This window comes from Aquarana catesbeiana, linkage group LG01, assembly GCF_042186555.1.
Source record: "Aquarana catesbeiana isolate 2022-GZ linkage group LG01, ASM4218655v1, whole genome shotgun sequence".
Lineage (NCBI taxonomy): Eukaryota > Metazoa > Chordata > Amphibia > Anura > Ranidae > Aquarana > Aquarana catesbeiana.
In genome coordinates, this window is record NC_133324.1 from 358,228,605 (window position 1) to 358,242,941 (window position 14,337).

The 14,337-nt window shown below is 46.4% G+C and overlaps 1 protein-coding gene across 6 annotated transcripts in view; it reads left to right on the top strand.

The window, feature by feature from the left end:
* Positions 1-14,337, top strand: part of SEMA4D (semaphorin 4D) — a 149,339-nt gene that overhangs the window by 49,886 nt on the left and 85,116 nt on the right. For 4 of the 6 annotated variants that reach the window (XR_012244857.1, XM_073632947.1, XM_073632948.1 and 1 more), the window contains exon 2: positions 13,887-13,962. The exons of 1 other annotated variant lie outside the window; for it this stretch is intronic. The gene's annotated coding sequence lies outside the window, so the exon portion shown is untranslated. The remainder of the gene's footprint in view (positions 1-13,886; positions 13,963-14,337) is intronic. One more of the 6 variants, XM_073632945.1, reaches the window with a different exon arrangement.

Genomic DNA, 14,337 nt, shown 5'->3' on the forward strand with positions numbered 1-14,337 from the left:
ACCTTATGTATACTGGATCACTTGATTTGGGATACAGTTGTTTAATTGTTGAATATGTTCAGCATTATGTATACTTGCCAAAACTTTTGTTGGATAGATATCTTTTGGCATAATACTACCACTGTAACACTCACCATAATAATAACCTAATTTGTTCATCACTGTGGTGTGTATATATAGATGTTTATCTTAAGCTGTGGACTTGGGTCTACCATTGGCTTGGCCAATAAAAAAAAGTGGGTGATAAACATGCATGTACTGTCCAACCTCCATGCACCAGAATAGGCTACATTTTCCATGAATCCACTTTTTGGTTTTTCAGAGAGGGTAGGTAAGTGGAGCTGGTGGTCGTTGATGACACCATTTATTCTATAGGGGTAACAAGTGTTAAGGTAGGTTTTCTGACTGCCAGATCGCTGGAGCAACAAATGGCTGGATGGAGTCAGGGGTTGGTTTTTCCAGAGACATGCGATCATCATTGCTAGAATGGGCAACTTTCATCTTTGGTAAAGGTTCACTGGAAAATTGAGTATGTGATAAAATAACAGATGGTAAAATCATTGGCACTGCAAACTCGGTGCAATCCATGTATGTAAGAGAAGTAGTATTCTTGGGGTGTAAGACATGGAGTCCTAAAAATTTGGTGTCCTGTATTGGGGGGTTAAGCACTGCTTGATTAAAGATATTACTGAGCAGTAGAATCATTTTAGATTAGGGGTCTCCAAACTTTTCAAAGGTCCCAGTTACTGTCCTTCAGACTTTAGGGGGGCCGGATTGTGGCTAGTGGTGTTAGAAAATGTCCTGGGACCAGCATCAGTGAGAATAAGCATTTCCTCAGGATTGGTGGTCAGTAGGAGGAGCAATAGTGCCCCACCATCGGTATCAGTTGAAGAAATAGTGCCCCATTGCTGGTGTCAGTGGGAGGAATAGTGCCTTATATCATTGGGAGTAATAGCGCTCAAGGGTTGGATAAAAGCTAACAAAGGGCTGCAGTTTGGAGACCACTGTTTTAGGAGAATAAATGACCCTCTTAGCAAAGCAGAAGGTGTTGGTAATATAAATGCCAAATTTCAGACACCATTTAGGTCGCTTTGGAGTGAACTACATAATTGTTTCACACTTTTGAAGCCCTGTCCCACAACATTTGGTTTCGTTTTCTGTTACCACAGCCTGGAGGAGACTTCTTGGAGACTTCTGAAATGCTTACTATAGGCATAACGTTATTACGGACATTTGGAAAGGGAAGTTGGTGGCACCAGGTTTAGTTGTATCCCATCACCCATTCAGAACGGTTCCCCTTTTGGTTGAAAGCCCAGCAGTGTTTGGTAAATGTGTGGTTTATTTTTTTTGTTTGTTTTTTTGCTGCAAGAGGCATAGACCTAAGAAGCATTCAATTTTGGAAACCTGCTTTTCAAGGATTTTTGAGACGGGCAAAAAAACGGTGAGATCCCATGCTTCTATGTGTCCCGCCGACATTCCCAGTGCCATTTTTACAATAAATGTCCAACCAGGCCAATAGCATTTTCTTCTTCTTTCTGCAGATTCAGGGGTCCCTTTCTTGTTTTAACTGTAACCAAATGTGATTTCTGTTTTTCTTTGATTCAAGTACACCTGCCAGGCAGCACAGCCAAGTGCTTGTATCCATTGATTGGTCATGAACAGCCTGCTGATCGGTCAGTAAAGTATCAAAAAATACAAAGCCAGTCCGCTATCAACACGTGTACTGCAGCTGAGCCTGATTGGTTCCCAGTGCTGGCAGTCCTGAGCGGTGCTACGTAGATTTCAGAAGGCTTGCATCAAGTTTAAGCAAGTTGTATTTCAGAATCCATTTTTAAAGCTGAACCCCAGGAAAATTAAATTGCTTCCTTTCAGTGGTTTGCTGCTACTGTACACTGCAAGGTTCAATGCTCATTTATGTCTAGGTCAGGGGTCTCCAAACTTTCTAAACAAAGGGCCAGTTTACTGTCCTTCAGACTTTGAGGGGGCCAGACTGTGGCCAACATGAGTCGAAAATGCCCTGTTGTCAATGGGAGTAAACAATGTCCCACCATTGGTATTAGCAGGAGGAACATTTTCCTCCGTTGTTAATATTAGGGGAAGAAATAGTGCCCATCATTGGTGTCAGTGGTAGGAATAGTGCCCCATTGTTGGTATCAGTGACGGTATTCCTACCCCATTGTTGGGGTCAGTAGAAGGAAAAGTGCCTTGTATTGTTGGGAGGAATAGCACCCCAAGGGCCTGGTAAAGACTAGCAAAGGGCCACATCCAGCTGCAGTTTGGAGACCACTGGTCTAGGGGGCTACAAAAAACACTTCTTTATCCAGTACTCTGCACCTGCAGTCTCCTCCTATCCTGCAGCCTCGTTCCCCCTATGCTCTGCCAGTTGCAGACCCTCTGACACCATCCAGACCAATGCAGAGCCCAAAGATCTGCACTGGATGCGAAGACACAGAGGGAAGTGTCCAAAGTTCTGGACATTGTTGGTGCGGTTTCGTGCCGGCGCAGTGTGTCCATGTTGCATCTGAGGTGTGTGTGTGTGTGTGGGGGGGCATACTACATAGGAGGGCAGTGGGTGAACCTATTACTAAAGTAAACCTGTACAGTAGTCCACTAATGGTGGACAGGTGTGAAAATGTCCTGAAAAATTGCTGTGAAAACTTGGGTTTGACAAAGGTAAAGTTAATTTTAATCATTCGAGTTAGCATGTTTTACAAACCTTCTGTATTGATCTAGTTGTGTGGCGTTATTGAATAAATTGATCCTATTTATTCCGTATGTGCGTCGTGTTCAGCTTGCTGACATGGGCTGCCAAGCACTGCTGTCACCTTGCCCCCAGATATGTCTGACTGCTTGGTAACCATATCATAGTGAGCCCGTCACGTGTTGCGTGCTGAAACCGAGCTTGTCAGCTCCTTCTGCTGCATTTTTGGTTAATCACACGCTATTTATTGCTGGAGCTGGAAGGTTGAATGAGGGCTTGCATAGTTTAGCCTGTTTAACAAACTGTAAAGGTATTAGCTTTGGCAGGCTGACTGGGGAGAGATTTGACCCAGTTACTCTGCAGGCTGAAAACTTTTTCTTTTTTGTGTCGTTGCTTGTAGGAAGTGATAATGAACATCTGAGATGGTATCAGTACAGAAGAGTAAAAAGCAAAAGCTTTCATAGGAAATGGGCTGCTGCTGATGAATATTTATTATTATTGAAAATGGGCCGTCATGCACAGAGGTGCATCAGAGATGTGAAGAAGAGTATTCTGCTGAACTAACCCATGCAAGCTCTGCGCAATGTCCTTGTCACCCAATTGTACTCCTGCTTTGTCACCCTCTCGCACAGGATTTCAGTGGTTGTATAAAAAAAAAAACATCATTGCACAGGCATGTTATACGGTTATCATGGCCAGGAATCTGGCCTAGAGAAATGCAATGCAGCCCTGAAGTATATGCATGTAGACAGGAAGTGACTGTAAGGAGACTGAAGGAAATTAGCAGCACGTGGTGTGACAAAGCAGTTGACATAAAAAAAATGGATGTTGGTAGACAGTAATAATAGTGGCCAATGTTACAATTACATGGTGCATTCGCAGACTGAGATGTGGCTGCAAAATCCTGTTGTTTGCTCCTCACGTTTGCCGCATATGCTGCCCCATTGATTACACCTTTTCACCTTCCATTAGAGCGTGTGCATGGTACTGCTCACATGTCAGGATCCGATGTGTAAATACTCCCATTTGTGTATGAGTAATCTAGAAAACGCGGTCAGATGATCCTGATTGCAGCATAACAATGTGTGGACTAGTTGGATTTTCCTATCAGATGATGGACATATACCAGTATCTAGATTACTGTAGCTTTTTCTTTTTGTTTTCTTTTGCTGTCAGATTTATCACATGCCAGTAAATAAGATTTCTGAAATGACATTACTGAATTTTCTACATGAGTAAGTAAATAAATCGGCATGTCACATGTGGATTGTGCAAGTCAGACAGGACGGCGTGGTGACCCTAGAGAAGCTCTCATTATCCATGGCTGGATCACTTCTACTCCATTACACATTGCCTGTATTATATGTAGGATCAGCACCTCTCTAGTGCCTTGGATGTCATCTGTGTTACCCATCATGCACTGTACATGGACCAGTCAATAACCCTGACTGGCTGGTTGCTAGGAGACCTCTGTTTTACCCTGTGCAGCGTCTCTGCCGATCGATAAATTGCTCCCTTGCAAGCCGCATAGATTGTGTGCTTTTTTCAGCTCCACACTCTGTGACCTAATTGTCTGTAGTTTTGCTGTCAATACATTTACATTTTTAGGGCTTATGTTTTACAGTTAGGGTAGTTCACACCATTGACTATTTGTGCTGAAAAATGTACAGAGTGGTCTACTTTTTTTTTTTTTTAAGCGCAATGGGCAATAAAGGGGTTGTAAACCTCAGACATGAAATATGAACAAAGTATATCACTTTATAGTGTGTACGTGTCTCAATTAAGAGCACCAGGTATCATTTTTGCCTGCTGCTTCGCTCCTCTGCTATCGGCATGAATCACTTCTGACGCCAAGAGAAAAATGGTGACAGAGGAGGGTCCTCCAGCTGATTGACAGCCTCTGCAGTGTTCCTGTGTGCTTTGGGAAGGGGGGTGTCCCTTCTATCCAATCAGCTCTTGGAGATCTCCTCACTGAGCTCTGCAGAGTGTGACTTCAGCTCTCCGCCCCCTGTTTTCTGAACTCTCAGACACGCTTTATAATTCAGCACTTTGAACGGCTTTATTGAAGAGAAGACTTCAGATAGACAGGTACAACTTATGTAGGTGGATTTGTTTTATCTCTTTGTATCACCGGAGGCCAGTCTTTTCACTGGCTATATGTAAGGGTTTACAACCACTTCAAGGCCGCATTTACTTTAGTGATGGTGCCCATATAGTCAATCAGCTGGAAGTCCCTCCCCCGTCGCCATGTTTCCCTCAGTGTCAGGAAAACTTGTCAGAAGTAGTTTAGGCTGATATCAGAAGAACGAAGCAGCAGCACTTAGTGCTCTTAATTGAGACAAGTACACACTATAGAGGGATATGCTTTGTTCATATTTCATGTCTGAGGTTTACAACCACTTTAACCACTTGCCGACCGGCCGCAGTGCATATACTGTGGCGGGTCGGCTCTATTGCGCGAAAGGACGTACCTGTATGTTCTTTTGTGCAATAGCCAGTGGTGGCACGCGCGCACATGATTGGCCAGATAAGGGAGCCAATCAGCTATGTAAACAAGGTAGATCCCCATTCGGACAGGAAAGTAACGCAGTGCCGTATAGCAAAAAATGGCCTGGTCAAGAAGGGGGTAAAACCTTCCGGGGCTAAAGTAGTTGAAAGTGATACTAAAGTCTCATTGTTTTTTTTTTTTTTTTGTTAAAAATAACAAACATGTTATACTTGCTTGCTCTGTGCAGCCCAGATCCTCCTCTTCTTGGGTCCCCCGCCGGCGCTCCTGGCCCCTCCCTCCTGTTGAGTGCCATCACAGTTAACTGTGTCCATTCAGACATGGTGCCGCAGCCCGCCCCTGCCCCCTTTCTCTCCTCATTGGCCCACTGGCATTGATTGACAGCAGCGGGAGCCAATGGCGCCACATTGCTGTCTCAGCCAATGAGGAGTGGAGTCCCGGACAACATCGTTGGATAGAGATGGGCTCAGGTAGGCATTAGGGGGGCTGCTGCACACAGAAGGTTTGTTATCTTAATGCATTAAGATAAAAAAATCATCCGCCTGTACAACCACTTTAAAGACTCTTTTTAATAAAACATAGCCAAGAAAAAAAATAAAAATGCTATGCACATGAAAAAATACATTCCAGCACATGAAAAATGCATGTGTGTTAATGCTACTGGTATGGTGTGAAAAGGCCCTCAGGGCTATTTCACCTTAGCTTTTGGTCTCTGAAGAGCAATCCGCATAGGAAACGCTCCCTGAAGAGCATTTGACAGGCGGTAACAGTGTTGCCAACCGCCCGTATTTTTACAGGCAGCCCGTAAAAACTGGCACTTCCCCCCCCGCCCGTAAATGTCCGTAGTAGCGGGAATGTGCCAGTAAAAAACTGCCGTGATTGGTCCGGCTTGGAACTGCGCATGCACAGTTCCGGAGCTTGCCAAGCAGATCCTCTATTCGGCCAGCGGGGGGGCGGATCTCACAGAGGCTGAGCGGCGCTGGCGCGCTTTACTGGTGGCGAGGCGAGTGATGTATTAGCACATCCCGCCAGGCGCGCCAACATTTAAAATCTGTAACACTAACCTGGAGCACTGGAGCAGCAGGACTCGGAGGCTGAGCAGCACGCACCGGCGGAATGGAGGAGCCCTGCATCCAGGACCAGGTAATCCAGAGTCTACGGGGACCGGGGGCAGTCTGGGACAGAGTGACAGCCCAGCCGATGGTGACAGAAGGTGATGGTGGCAGAGGGGGATGGACTGGAGCAGATCGTGTTGGTGGCAGAGGGGGATGGACTGGAGCAGGTGGTGTTGGTGGCAGAGGGGGATGGTGGCAGAGGGGGGTGGAGGCAGGGTATGATGGTGGCAGAGGGGGATTGTGGCAGGGGGTGATGGTGGCAGAGGGGGATGGAGGCAGGGTGTGATGGAGGCAGTCTGGCAGAGGGGGATGGAGGCAGTGTGTGATGGTGGCAGAGGGGGGGGGTGGAGACATGGTATGATGGTGGCAGAGGAGGGGGGTGGAGACATGGTATGATGGTGGCAGAGGGGGTCGGTGGCAGAAGGGGATGGTGGCAGAGGGGGATGGACTGGAGCAGGTGGTGATGGTGGCAGAGGGGGATGGAGGCAGAGGGTGATGGTGGCAGAGGGGGGTGAAGGCAGGGTATGATGGTGGCAGAGGGGGATTGTGGCAGGGGGTGATGGTGGCAGAGGGGGTGAAGGCAGGGTATGATGGTGGCAGAGGGGATGGTGGCAGGGGGTGATGATGGCAGAGGGGGATGGAGCAGGTGGTGATGGTGGCAGAGGGGGATGGAGGCAGGGTGTGATGGAGGCAGTCTGGCAGAGGGGTGATGGTGGCAGAGGGGGATGGAGGCAGGGTGTGATGGTGGCAGAGGGGGGGTGGAGACATGGTATGATGGTGGCAGAGGGGGTCGGTGGCAGAAGGGGATGGTGGCAGAGGGGGATGGACTGGAGCAGGTGGTGTTGGTGGCAGAGGGGGATGGTGGCAGAGGGGGATGGAGGCAGTCTGGCAGAGGGGGATGGTGGCAGAGGGGGGTGGTGGCAGAGGGTGAGGGGGGTGGAGGCAGGGTATGATGGTGGCAGAGGGGGATTGTGGCAGGGGGTGATGGTGGCAGAGGGGGTGAAGGCAGGGTATGATGGTGGCAGAGGGGATGGTGGCAGGGGGTGATGATGGCAGAGGGGGATGGAGCAGGTGGTGATGGTGGCAGAGGGGGATGGAGGCAGGGTGTGATGGAGGCAGTCTGGCAGAGGGGAGATGGTGGCAGGGGGTGATGGAGGCAGAGGGGGATGGAGGCAGGGTGTGATGGTGGCAGAGGGGGGGTGGAGACATGGTATGATGGTGGCAGAGGGGGTCGGTGGCAGAAGGGGATGGTGGCAGAGGGGGATGGACTGGAGCAGGTGGTGTTGGTGGCAGAGGGGGATGGAGGCAGTCTGGCAGAGGGGGATGGTGGCAGAGGGGGGTGGTGGCAGGGGGTAATGGTGGCAGAGGGGGGTGGTGGCAGGGGGTAATGGTGGCAGAGGGTGAGGGGGGTGGAGGCATGGTATGATGGTGGCAGAGGGGGATTGTGGCAGGGGGTGATGGTGGCAGAGGGGGTGAAGGCAGGGTATGATGGTGGCAGAGGGGATGGTGGCAGGGGGTGATGATGGCAGAGGGGGATGGAGCAGGTGGTGATGGTGGCAGAGGGGGATGGAGGCAGGGGGTGATGGTGGCAGAGGGGGATGGAGGCAGGGTGTGATGGTGGCAGAGGAGGGGGGGTGGAGACATGGTATGATGGTGGCAGAGGGGGTCGGTGGCAGAGGGGGATGGACTGGAGCAGGTGGTGTTGGTGGCAGAGGGGGATGGAGGCAGTCTGGCAGAGGGGGATGGTGGCAGAGGGGGGTGGTGGCAGGGGGTGTTGGAGGCAGGGAGTAATGGTGACAGGTGATGGAGGCAGGAGGTGATTGGACTAGATAATTCCTTATTATGTCGAAAATAACAAAAATATGTTTTTTTACCTTAATATCTACCTTAAATCACATTGCTATTTGCCTAGCGTACTTGTTTGTAGCCTAAATACTGAAATTTACACCTAAAAATGTAATTTTGGAACTTTTGTGAAATGCCAGTAAAAACGTGGTGGTGCCAGTAAATTTTGGGTGTTGTGCCAGTAAATTTCAATCTGGTAGGTTGGCGACACTGGGCGGTAAGAAGACGTTTGTATTGACTCCTCAGTGCCTGCCTTAACCCCCCGAACCCCGTGCTAGCACCTCACAACTACGTGCGTTGTACACAGTGGCAGGGCACATCCAGAGCAGCCCCATTTACTTTAATGGGTCACGTACAGTGGGTGCTACTCCCACCAAAAGCAACAGAGGGTAACATTTCTGCTGTGGCTGTGAATTGAAGAATTGCTGCCATAGCACGCATACACCCCAGCTACTGCCTCTGCAGCTGAAGAGAAATGGTTGGGGGCAGTAAAAATTCAGCTCAACTGTGGGGCTTTACTAACCCCCAACAGCCAGTGTGAACGAGCCCTTAAAGTGTATGTGTTGTTTCTTTTTTGGTTTTATATAGGTGGTCTAATCCTTTCCTACTCCCAAGTTTTTAGTGCTACCGTTGACAATCTAAGGTCCCTAACTCACATTCATACATACTAGGGACAATTTAGACAGGATCCAATTAACCTATCAGCATGTCTTTGGAGTGTGGGAGGAAACCGGAGTACCCGGAGGAAACCCACGCAGACACAGGGAGAACATGCAAACTCCAGGCAGGTAGTGTCGAGGTTGGATTTGAAGCTATGACCTTCTGTAGACGCCATGAAAAATAACTGCAAATACAGTATATTGAAAGTTAGTTAATTATTCAAAGAGAAAATATGAACTTCAGGAAAATGTAAGGTTTTGTGAGCTCATCTGGTTTTCTGAAAGTTTTTTTATTTTATTGGCACAGACTATATTTCATTGTTGCATGGGTGATTATACAAGCAAAATGTGCTCGGAATGGTTATTTCCGATGAGTTGGAAATTTTCAGCCAATGGACCTTTGTTCTGTCTGTTATTTACCTGCTTTTCGTATACAATCCCGTGTCTGTTAGTATCTAGGGAACAATTTTTTTTTTTTTTTGGCGTATTCTGTAATATCTGGCCACCTTCATGTCTATGGCTGATTTAAGTGATATGTATACAGCAGCTGTCTTTCTTAAGCTGTGGATAATTGTTTTTAAAACTGAGGATAATTGAGAATGTTCTGTGCTCTCGGCTGAACCTTTCACCTATTAAGCTTTTATGTGGACACTAGTGGTTTTGCATGTCAGCATGTGTTTTGTTATGAAATACCCAGCTCTCTGTAATGGTGTCTGCCAGCAATAAAGATATGACCTGGAGTAACATGCTTCAGACTGGTGGTAGCATTTCCTCGCTATAGCTGCCACCATTCCGTGTACAATGTATATGTACTCATGGAACCTGCAGCACTCTGCAGCAACTGCTGTGCTTGTCTTTCACATAAAGACACATAATATAGAAAGCTTTCACATAAATCCCATACATACAAAGGTGTAATTGGACTTTCATTTTCAGATCAGGGGTGTCTAACTCCAGTCCTAAATACAGGCTGAGATTAGGGACTAGAGCAGTGGTCTCCCAACTTTAGAAACAAAGAGCCAGTTTATTGCCCTTCAAACTTTAGGGGGACCGGACTGTGGACAGTGGGAGTAGAAAATGCCCTGGCATCATTTGGAGTAAACCATGCAGTAGGCTTGATGGTCAGTGGGAGTAAAAAAATTACACCGTTGGTGTCAGTGGGAGGAATAATACCCCATCGTTGGTGTCAGTGGAAGGAATAGTGCCCCATCGTTGGTGTCAGTGGAAGGAATAGTGCCCCATCGTTGGTGTCAGTGGGAGGAATAGTGCTCCATCTCTGGTGTGTGTGGAAAGAATAGTACCCCATTGTTGTTGTCATTAGAAGGAATAGTGCTCCTTCTTTGATGTCATTGGAAGGAATAGTGACTCGTAACAGTGGAAAGAATAGTGCCTCAAGGGCCGGATAAAGGCACGTAAAGGGCCACACCTGGCCTGCGGGCCGCAATTTGGAGACCCCTGAGCTATATGATGGAGTTCTTTACAGTTCTTTTCACAGTGTTCTTGAGGATTTTACATTGATATCCATGTTATTGATGTGTGTTACCTTTTTTATATTTGTGCTCACAAGAAACCTGTCCATTGTCCCTTGAAATACTGTAATTATGGTTATAAAGAGCTCATTCTCACCATCTCCATTAAGCTGTGATGATCTGCATAAATCAACACAGGCTCAACAACACAAAGGTATATAGAAAACAAATAGTGGCTATGTGTCCTGTTCAAGCTATAAAACACTGTGTTGAGGAGCAGCTTTGCATTTTTGTGCAGTGCAATTCACAGCAGCATGTTGCAATGTGCTCCAATGCATAGTCTTGATTTTCATTTTGTGACACTTAAATAAGGTTTAAAAAAAGTAAACTGCAGTGCGTGGTAACCCATTGCACTGCCCCTTATTTTCTTTACACAACATACACCAGTGTATAATCATTTTTAGCATGTGGGCTGGGGTGATGAGCCTTAAAGGTTTATGATCTTATCCATATAGTGTAATGATCGTATGTGGGTGTGTGATCAGATCCCTGTTGTAAAAGGAGTAATTCAGTATCTTAAAGCGGTAGTAAACCGCTGAGCGTTTTTCTTTTCTTTCTTTTTTTTGCATCCTGAAAGGTAAAGCCACAATGTGCTAGTATGCATTCAGGAGTACTCATAGAAACGCTATGTCTTTGGCTCAGTTTCAGGACCGAATTCAGACAAAGATTCGGCCCTGATTCATCCCTGAACCGGAGAATAGGGACGCACAGCGTTCCTGTGCGATCCGCAGCCGGTTCCAGTATGAACCGAGCCTAAAGTACTGTATGTTAAACCTTACTTTGTTAACCCATTCAGTTTAAAGTAGAAATTCAGAAAGGATTAGAAAGGCAAAACGTTGCGTAAATATGTATGTATTCATTTTTTTACAAGTGATCACATGACCTCTGTTCTCAGCTGCATAAAGGGTTTAGGAAAGTGCGGGTGGAGACTGCAGAGGGGTTGTGTAAGCAGGAGGCAGAGAAACAGCAGTGCACAGATCTTCCCAGTAAATGGCTGCACCAGGCAGGGAGTGGGTGGGAGGTGCCTGTCAGCAGATGTCTGACCATTGGTGTACAGTATGCCCAATTAGAATGCAAAGAAGAAAACTGACCAAGCTGGGATGTATGTGCTTCCATGCCCTGGTGAGGTTAGTTTGCAGTAAGAAAGCAGGGGGAGTGGCAGAATCACCAGGGATTTCACACTAAGGAAACAAATGCAAAGCGAGCAGGATATTTTTTTCATACAAGTGGTACAACAGACACGTTATCAAGAATATGAAATGTTGGGGGAAACACATTCTTTAACAGATTTCTATTGCATCTGTGAAATAAGGTGGACTCTGGGGTGTCTACCTACTCTTTGCCCTGTGCATATATTATTATTATTTTATATTATTACTCAGTGATCATGGAGTCATTGAATCGTTCTATATTTCTAACCTTCATCTTTTGCCCCTGTAACTCACCCAAATCAGTTTAGATCCAGGGTCACACAGGTGCTTCTGCTGGTGGCAGCAGGATGACTAGGGCAGAGGCTTCCTTTCTGATCCGAAACACTGCCAAATATCAGTACATTCAGTGACAAGGCGCTCTTGCCAGTTCAGCTAGTGAGGGGTGACACCATAACAGGTAGGAGATTTCTCTCCAGTGACTGGATTGCTTGGTCCATGGCCGTGCTATTCATTACAAATAATCAGGGCAGAGAGGGCCATTTTTACAGTCTAATGCCCTGTACACACGGTCGGACATTGATCGGACATTCCGACAACAAAATCCATGGATTTTTTCCAACGGATGTTGGCTCAAACTTGTCTTGCATACACACGGTCACACAAAGTTGTCGGAAAATCCGATCGTTCTGAACGTGGTGACGTAAAACACGTACGCCGGGACTATAAACGGGGCAGTAGCCAATAGATTTCATCTCTTAATTTATTCTGAGCATGCGTGGCACTTTGTGCGTCGGATTTGTGTACACACGATCGGAAATTCTGACAACGGATTTTGTCGGAAAATTTTATATCCTGCTCTCCAACTTTGTGTGTCGGAAATTCCGATGGAAAATGAGTGATGGAGCCCACACACGGTCGGAATTTCCGACAACAAGGTCCTATCACACATTTTCCATCGGAAAATCCGACTGTGTGTACGGGGCATTAGAAATTCTGGATTTGTTCTTGATGGATTTGCAGTCATTAGAGCTGTCATACAATAATCCATGAATTCAATCGGCTTCATTATCTTAACCGCTAAGCCACCGCCCACCGTCATATGACGGCTGGACGAGGCTTCTATTGTTCTGGGAGGACGTCATATGACGTCCTCGCCTTCCGAGCCACTAGGGGGCGCGCGCGCGCCGCCGGCGGCGCGCGCGCGTGCCCGCTGCGTCGCTCGGGACCCGGTGCGCGTGCCCGGCGGCCGCGATGTCCGCCGGGCACCCGCGATTGCCGGGTAACAGAGCAGGAGCGTGGATCTGTGCATGTAAACACAGATCCACGTCCTGTCAGAGAGGAGAGGAGACCGATGGCGTGTCCCTTGTACATAGGGACAGCGATCGGTCACCTCCCCCAGTCAGTCCCCTCCCCCCACAGTTAGAATCACCTCCTTAGGTAATACATTAACCCCTCGAGCGCCCCCTAGTGTTAACCCCTTCCCTGCCAGTCACATTTACACAGTAATCAATGCAATTTTATAGCATTGATCGCTGTATAAATGTGAATGGTCCCAAAAATGTGTCAAAAGTGTCCGATATGTCCGCCGCAATATCGCAGTCACAATAAAAATTGCAGATCGCCGCCATTACTAGTAAAAAATAAATAAATAATAAAAATGCTATAAATCTATCCCCTATTTTGTAGACGCTATAACTTTTGCGCAAACCAATCAATATACGCTTAGCGCAATTTTTTTTTACCAAAAATATGTAGAAGAATACGTATCGGCCTAAACTGAGGAAAAAATTTGTTAAAAAAAAAAAAAAAATTGGATATTTATTATAGCAAAAAGTAAAAAATATTGTGTTTTTTCAAAATTGTCCCTCTTCTTTTGTTTATAGCGCAATAAATAAAAACCGCAGAGGTGATCAAATACCACCAAAAGAAAGCTCTATTTGTGGGGAAAAAATGATAAAAATTTCATTAGGGTACAGTGTAACATGACCGCGCAATTGTCATTCAAAGTGCGACAGCGCTGAAAACTGAAAAATGGCTTGGGCAGGAAGGGGGTGTAAGTGCCCTGTATTGAGGTGGTTAAACACATAAAAGGACGAAGTACAACAAGTGGTTAAGAGTAGCAGCTATTTAGGAGGCCCTTTTAGGTATTTAATGCATCCATTCCTCTCTGAACTCTCCAGCTACCAGCAAAGATTATCTTTTTGGCATCTTCCCAAGGCATGTAGCAGGGTAATGCCATTTCTGTCTGATGATTAACAAATATGTTACTAAACAGTAAAATGCTGCTGGTTATCTGCATGCTGTTGTGTGTTATCTGCCAAGTTTGCCCTGCGCTAATTAAATCCCTGGCTTGACGGAGTTGTTTTTCTTCCTTTTGCAGGTCAACAGTGAATCATTAAGAAGTGAAAGTGCAACGATCTTTATATCGTAAATAAGAGGCACAGGGTAATGAGCAGGTCTGTTGATTTTTTTTTTCTTTTTTTTTCTTTACTGATTGATAAAACCTTCTGCCACATACTTGTCACGTTAGCCAGAGTTTGTGCAGACTGTTGTCTGCAGACTGCAACATGATCAGGATACCATCAGCCTGAAAGGTCCAGTAAAGGGCAGTCCTGAGTTTTCTCTATAAAGTGCTATACATACAGGTTTAGGATAGGTTGGCAAAGTTTAAGCGAAACCTCACGTAGTTTAGAAAAAAAAAGCCATTTCCACATGCAGGGAGTTAAGTAGTTCCCAGGAGTGATGCTCTGCTTTAAATAGTGTTGATGCATTTGAATGACGTAATTTACCCGCAAAGTAAAAAGAAAGTAAACGGTTAAAGTTGTACATGC